General features: G+C 47.2%; 1 pseudogene; it reads right to left on the bottom strand.

Moving 5' to 3' along the window:
* Positions 1-759: 759 nt before the first annotated feature.
* Positions 760-4,897, bottom strand: LOC123055644 (phosphoenolpyruvate/phosphate translocator 3, chloroplastic-like; annotated as a pseudogene).
* Positions 4,898-6,342: the final 1,445 nt, after the last annotated feature.

Here is a 6,342-nt window from a genome sequence, read left to right as displayed (position 1 = left end):
ACCCAAATGCCCTCCCTTCGCCGGCCAGAAAAAACAGAGCACTGTGGAGTGCTCTGCTGTGGTGATGGGGTATATATAGGCAACTCATTTGTCCCAGTTCGTGGCTGGAACCGGGACTAAAGCTCCCCCTTCTGTCTCGGTTCTATGCACGAACCGGGACCAATGTATGTGGGCTAGGAGCGAGGACCATTGGTCCCAGTTCGTGCCTAGAACTGGGACAAATGGGTCCAGATGAATCGGGACCAATGCCCACGAGGCCCCGGCCGGCCCCCTGGGCTCACGAACCGGGACGAATGCCCCCCATGGGTCCCGGTTCGTGCAGAACCGGGACTAATGGGCTGGCCAGGCCCGAACCAAAGCCCTGTTTTCTACTAGTGGTTGTTGATATCTGGTTCTACCTTCACACATACATGTCATTTCATTCAACGTACTTGTGTGATACAAGTCATTCAAAATTATATAACATACTTTTTGTTTTCCTACAATGTCTAGATAATACAATCAGATCAGTTATGATACAAGTTGTGTTTTTCTTCACAAAGATTTTTGCACTTCATATGCCCTCATAATCATAAAGAAAGAGAGTGCATACTAGCCCCTCTACAATCGCTCTACTTTCAATCAGATTAAATTCCTCTTCAAGTGCTAACCAATATATGGGTTAGATTATGCAAATTTGCTCCAATATTTGGTACGGATATTTCTATTATTCTATCAAAATATAAACGGGCCCGACAACGCGTCTAGTATAAACTATTTTTATGCAGCATTTGTCTTCGATTTTGCTTTCTTGAATCTAGAGTACATGAAAACACCGAGTAGAGGCAGACCAGTTCCTGCAGATAAGGATATATTTCAGACACAAATAAATAGGAGAGTGAGTTACTAGAATATAAAAAAGTAGGATCGGTTGGTTATAAAGTTACAAAGGACATTTATAGGTGAAATTGGAGTTCTGAAGAAGAGAACATATGATATGTTGACAACTCGTTTGAAGAAGTCCGCAACAGAACGGGTTACAGGTAATATTCTGGCCAATAAACTATATGAAACCTGCCACAAAAACAAAGTAGAAACTTTACTACAAGTAAATAAAGGAAAATTAAAATAGAATTGATGGTAAATATCAAACATGAAAAACAAAAAAGTGGTAATAGTTGAATTTCAGGTCATGAAACTTAATATGCACGACCACTCGTCCAACATCGCTGAGCATAGAAACCGATTGATCGTGGTGATATAAAGCTTCTACAACTACCAAGAGCATCTCTAATCGAACACTTAAATTTCTTAACTTCTCAAATTGGTATCTTTTGAGGAGTTAAACCACACCTAATCGAAGCCTCAAACTTATAACTCAAAAAATTGAGGAGTTAAGTCTTGAAAGATTCTTTTTGGCTCAAATTTGAGCGAGCAACACCACTTCTCCTCAAAACTCCTTTGTGTTCTCATCTCACCAGAAAAATGACTCAACCAGGGAGAAGCGCCAAATTTACCCCCTCCCCCCTTATAAAGTTGGCCGCCGCCACTCAAATAGCCATGCTGCGCTGCCGGTCGTGGGGCAAGAGATGGGGTGTCACCGCAGCGGACGTTATCCCATCGACTCGTCATCGTCGAACGATGACTCCGACGATGAGCGGAAGGTGGCACAGCTCGCGGTGTCCATGTTGAGGGAATTCGAGGAAGAGGAGAAGGAGGCTGAGGAAGAGCAGGAGGGGGGCGAGGTGGAGGAGGAGGATGGGCAGGCGACGGATGAAGCCGATACGAGGGTGGCGCCGGCGACCACATCCTCTTCTCATGGGAGGTGGCAGAGCGGGAGTATGAGTGTGCGTTGCTTGACGACGAGGAGCACCGAGAGGCGGAGGAGTAGAACGCCTGACACGGAGGCGGCCGTCTAGTTCGCCTCCGACGCCGAGATGGTGGAGGTTAAACAAGCATTCTTGCAGTCCATTGTCGGCGAACACGAGGCAGAGGCCTATCGCCGGTACTTGGCCTAGGTGGATCGCAAGCACGATGTAATCTTCGAGGAGGTTGCCACCGCCGACTGCGATGACTCCTGCAAGGCACCCACACGCTGAGTTGATAAATCCTCACTCCGACCCATTTTATCTTTAGTTTAGCTCGAAGCAAGTGCTATTCTACTTTAATTATGAACAATTATGTGGGTGTTATGAACTACTATTATGTATAATTATGCGCTATGTGGTCTTAGCTGATCCTTCGCGAAGATTGACATACTTGTTGGTAAAAATGGAAATAAGTGGCCGCAATGCCCGCTTTCAGGCATAGTTCTTGAAGATTTAACCCCTACAGTAAGGCACAATGTTTGATTTTTTTGTTAGCCAAAAAAGTGCCAAAACAATCGATATCTACTTTTGCAAGCTAGCAATACTCACGGTGCTCCGTAGGAACAGCCGGCTAAACTTTATGCCCTCTAGATATAGCGTTAATTGGACCGAACACAAAAATGACATGATAGTCATAATTGAAAAGGGTTTATATCGTCCAATTTTTCCTGCAACGAAAAATTATGTGTAAGGAGAATGTGCTTCACGATATTTATCATGCTTCTACGATGTGAATATCCAGTAGAACAAAATAAAGTAGCAAGTCACCTCTTTATCAGCAAGAATTTTCTTGTTGAAAGCATTTCGCGATTGGTCATTGGAATCCCTGGCACTGCAAAATCCTATCCAGTTTCCCCAGCGTACTTACACAATTAGTATACATGATGGCAGATGGCTCTGCTTAAGACCACGAGAAATAACCCATTTGCCAAAGCCTGAAGTACAGCCAATATTTTGGATTGCAAAACAGAATAAAAATTCCTGCATTAATTGAGCTAAACTAACTGGAGTTTTAAGTTGCAACCTAACAAGAGTCTATCCAAAGTTCACACCTTACTTCCCATTTTAGAATGTTTTGAGTGATACATGCGTATAAGACTAACTCGATTGCCAATAATGTGAACCACTATTTCTTTCTTTCCAGAGTGGCAGTGAATAAGATTGACTGAACTAATGGACAGTGTGATACATTCAAATATAGCTTGCAAAGATGTGAAGAGGGTAATAACAGAGCCAATGTTTCCCCAATCTTTTGACACTAGAATTTAAGAGATAGCAAACATTGCAACTAACCAGTTGAAAGAAATTTCAGTCATAGATGCCAGTACAACTCCACCAACAACCGACCCGAGAGAACCTAATACAAGTAGAGAAGGTGTCTGCAAGAACAGAACAATTAAGAACTACATATTCATCTCTTTCTGCACATTTTATTACTGGGACAGATAACACAAGAAAGCCTGAAATCAAATACCTGCCTGAGCAACAAGACAGAGAGTGGAACGGCGTTCCCTGCCTTGATGGTGTGCGTGAAGGAGACCGCCACCTTGCCCAAACTCATGTTGGCGAAGACAATGGCCATCATGTGTATTAACGCCAAAGGAAGGATCTTTGCGTACTGCACCGATAATTAGAAGAGTAACCCAGTCATTACAGACTTGCATTACTTTACGACTTGACATGACTCATGAACATGTTATCGAAGGGAAATGTTTTAATTTTAACATGACCGGGTAAATTGTGTTAGAGTATCTATGCATATCTCTGTATTGGTAGCATATGATTTGTAATCATCTCCCTGCATTTGCACGGGTCCCTGCCTTTGCACGCCCGGTACCGGCAACATCGGTACGTGCCTTCGTCCCCAACGCGTTCCTCTGGCAAGCTTAGATCGGCGCCTCGTCTTCATTGGCATTGGCAATGTCTTCTTCGGCAGCGACACCCTCCACTACACCTGCCTCGATGATGTCACCATCGAGTTCTTCTTTGCGTACTCGGTTCTGGCAAAACCAGAGTATGCCTTCGTCCCCGACGTGCGTCTGGTTCTGGCACAACTATGGCCGCACCTCGTCCTCGATGACTCGGACTGCGTCTCCTTCGGCATCTGCTTCCTCGACGACTGCCTCGACGTGCCTTCATCACTTTCTTTGCACACTGTGCGCCTGCGACTTCATGTGCGACTAGCTCGCACCAGCACCCGACCATGACATCGACTACGGTGACCCCTTGCACGGCTACCTCGACCACGGCTCCGCCACCCATGCTCTCGGCTTCCTCGAATTCGGCACAAAGGGCTATCACCTCGCTTGAGCAACTCAGCGATTTCCTCTACAGTCAACGTGTCCGTGACGTGACACCGTCCACGGCGCTCCCACTACGACTATGGGGGGGATGTCAGCCCGTCGGTTTCTCCAGTCTGATCATCCGCGACGCTCTTATTGTCTGCGACGCTACCGTTACGACTGTCGGGGGATGTTTGTATTTGGTAGCATATGATTTGTAATAATCTCCTGCCTTATCTTTAGGAAATGTTTCTTGCCCTCCAAGCCATCTACTATGTATAAACCGCCCGAGAGGTTCAATACAACATCCATCATATTTCGCCAATTCTTCTCTCTCTATAGTTCTACAAATTGGAAAGATCAGTGTTTATCCTTGTGTCACCTGTTGAAGCGAGAACCTTGGTTTGGGATGCAGGTTTAGCAGCCACATGAGAGTGATGAAGAAGGAGCCGAATGCGAAGTGGAAGGTGGTGATGGTGTAAGTGTAAGGGAAGGGGAATAGTTTCTGAACCTGTGTAGCATCATCATCAGTAATTCAGTCACATGCATATTGGAATAGGATCACGAAACGATTCCCAAAGGAGAAGGAGAAAAGTGGAGATTAGTACTGACCGGCTTGTTGTAAATATTGAAGCAGATGTTCAGGAGGCACAAGACGAGGATCATGGCGCCGAGCTGCAGCGTCCGAGGAATGCCAGCGGCCTCCGGCTTCACGCCTCCCTTCGCCGACGGGCGACGCCGCCACGAGGCCGCCGCCGTCCTGCTCATGGAAGCCCGACCCTTGCTGCCGCCTGGGTGTAGATGTGGTGAGGAGCAGGTGGCCCCTGCGAATGCCGAGCAGGCGGCGGGACAGGTCTGGGGAAAAGTTGTCGACGTCGTCCGGTTCCTCCGAGGAATACATTTTTGCACCATTGGGAACCCTCCACTGAAGCCGGCCGGGCGGCACTCCGCATGGGACCTACTTTCCTTCGTCGCATCCATGATCATGCATGGATCGAGGATAGGAGCACCATGCACTAAATACACAGAAGATGTAATGGTAAATTCTGATAAAAAATTAATACGGAGTAGATTAAATTGCGCAATTAAGATTTTAACAATTGCTTCGTTAAAGGACGCATGTTTCAACCATTTTTCTTATCTGTTGCATGAACAGTTTTTGGCCGGCCTGGATTATTGGTCAATCAAATCTAACCGGACCATTTCATATACTATTATATCGAATCAGATAGAGATTCAGGTGCAACACGTTCACCGATCAACATGTTTGTAGAACCCTATCGAATTGGCGGTCACACATGGCTTATCCAGTGATTTTCTTTTCTTTTCGAGATTGATTGTCCAGTGGTTTTAACTACTGATTTAGCAAGTCATGCTCCAAAATTATTCAATCTCCTTTTTTAACATCAAAATTAGTCAATCTCAATCATTAGTTAGGCATCTGATTAGGCCGGCAGTCTCCGCTGACGTCGGTGAATAAACTGTAACCATTCTGGCTTAGCCTAGCCCTCTGAACTACAAGGAGCAGGTGCCAAATGGCGTCCGAAGATGCACGCCGTTTAAAAGTTCGAAGGAACTACGGAACCTGAACTTTAGTGTGCAGCAGTAGCGATCTGCTCCAGCTTCTGATGGCTTGTCGTTTATACATGTTCGAATCAATGTGCTCTCCCCCGCAAAAAGAAAGTATTTAAAAAAAAAAATCACTGTGCTCTGCTCACGGCACTTGATCGTGGGAGCCTGGGAGCTACGGAAACTCTTACAGGCAACAATGTGATGTCGTCGTCGGCAATCAATCCAATATTGAAGCGCCTGTCCATGCCAAAGTGACCTTCTCCACCCTCATGAACAGTAAAATTATTACAAAAACTGATTTTGGCCCCCTCCCCTCCCTCGCGTCGCCCGCTCGGGCGACTCGAGGGGCGATACCTAATCCCGCCGCCGCACCTCCCCCCTCCTCGAGCTCCCCTCGCCGCCACCGGAGGCAGCCGCCGGGCAAGCTTGGTGTGCTGCTGATGATGGTGGCGGCGGGGTCCTCGCTGCCTCGCCTCGCGCGCAGGGGGCTGCAGGATCTGGGGCGGCGGCCCTGTCTGGTGTGGCGCCTCCAGCTTTTGGCTCCTGGTGGCGCGGGCGTGGGCCGACAGTCTTGACCGTGAGGACGGTGAGACCTCCGGAGGATGCGGATCTGGGCTCGGCGTCGGCTCCGGCTTCAGCGG

The sequence above is a fragment of the Triticum aestivum genome, chromosome 2D (genome assembly GCF_018294505.1).
Source record: "Triticum aestivum cultivar Chinese Spring chromosome 2D, IWGSC CS RefSeq v2.1, whole genome shotgun sequence".
Taxonomy (NCBI): Eukaryota; Viridiplantae; Streptophyta; class Magnoliopsida; order Poales; family Poaceae; genus Triticum; species Triticum aestivum.
This window is presented reverse-complemented; position numbering and strand designations above follow the sequence as displayed.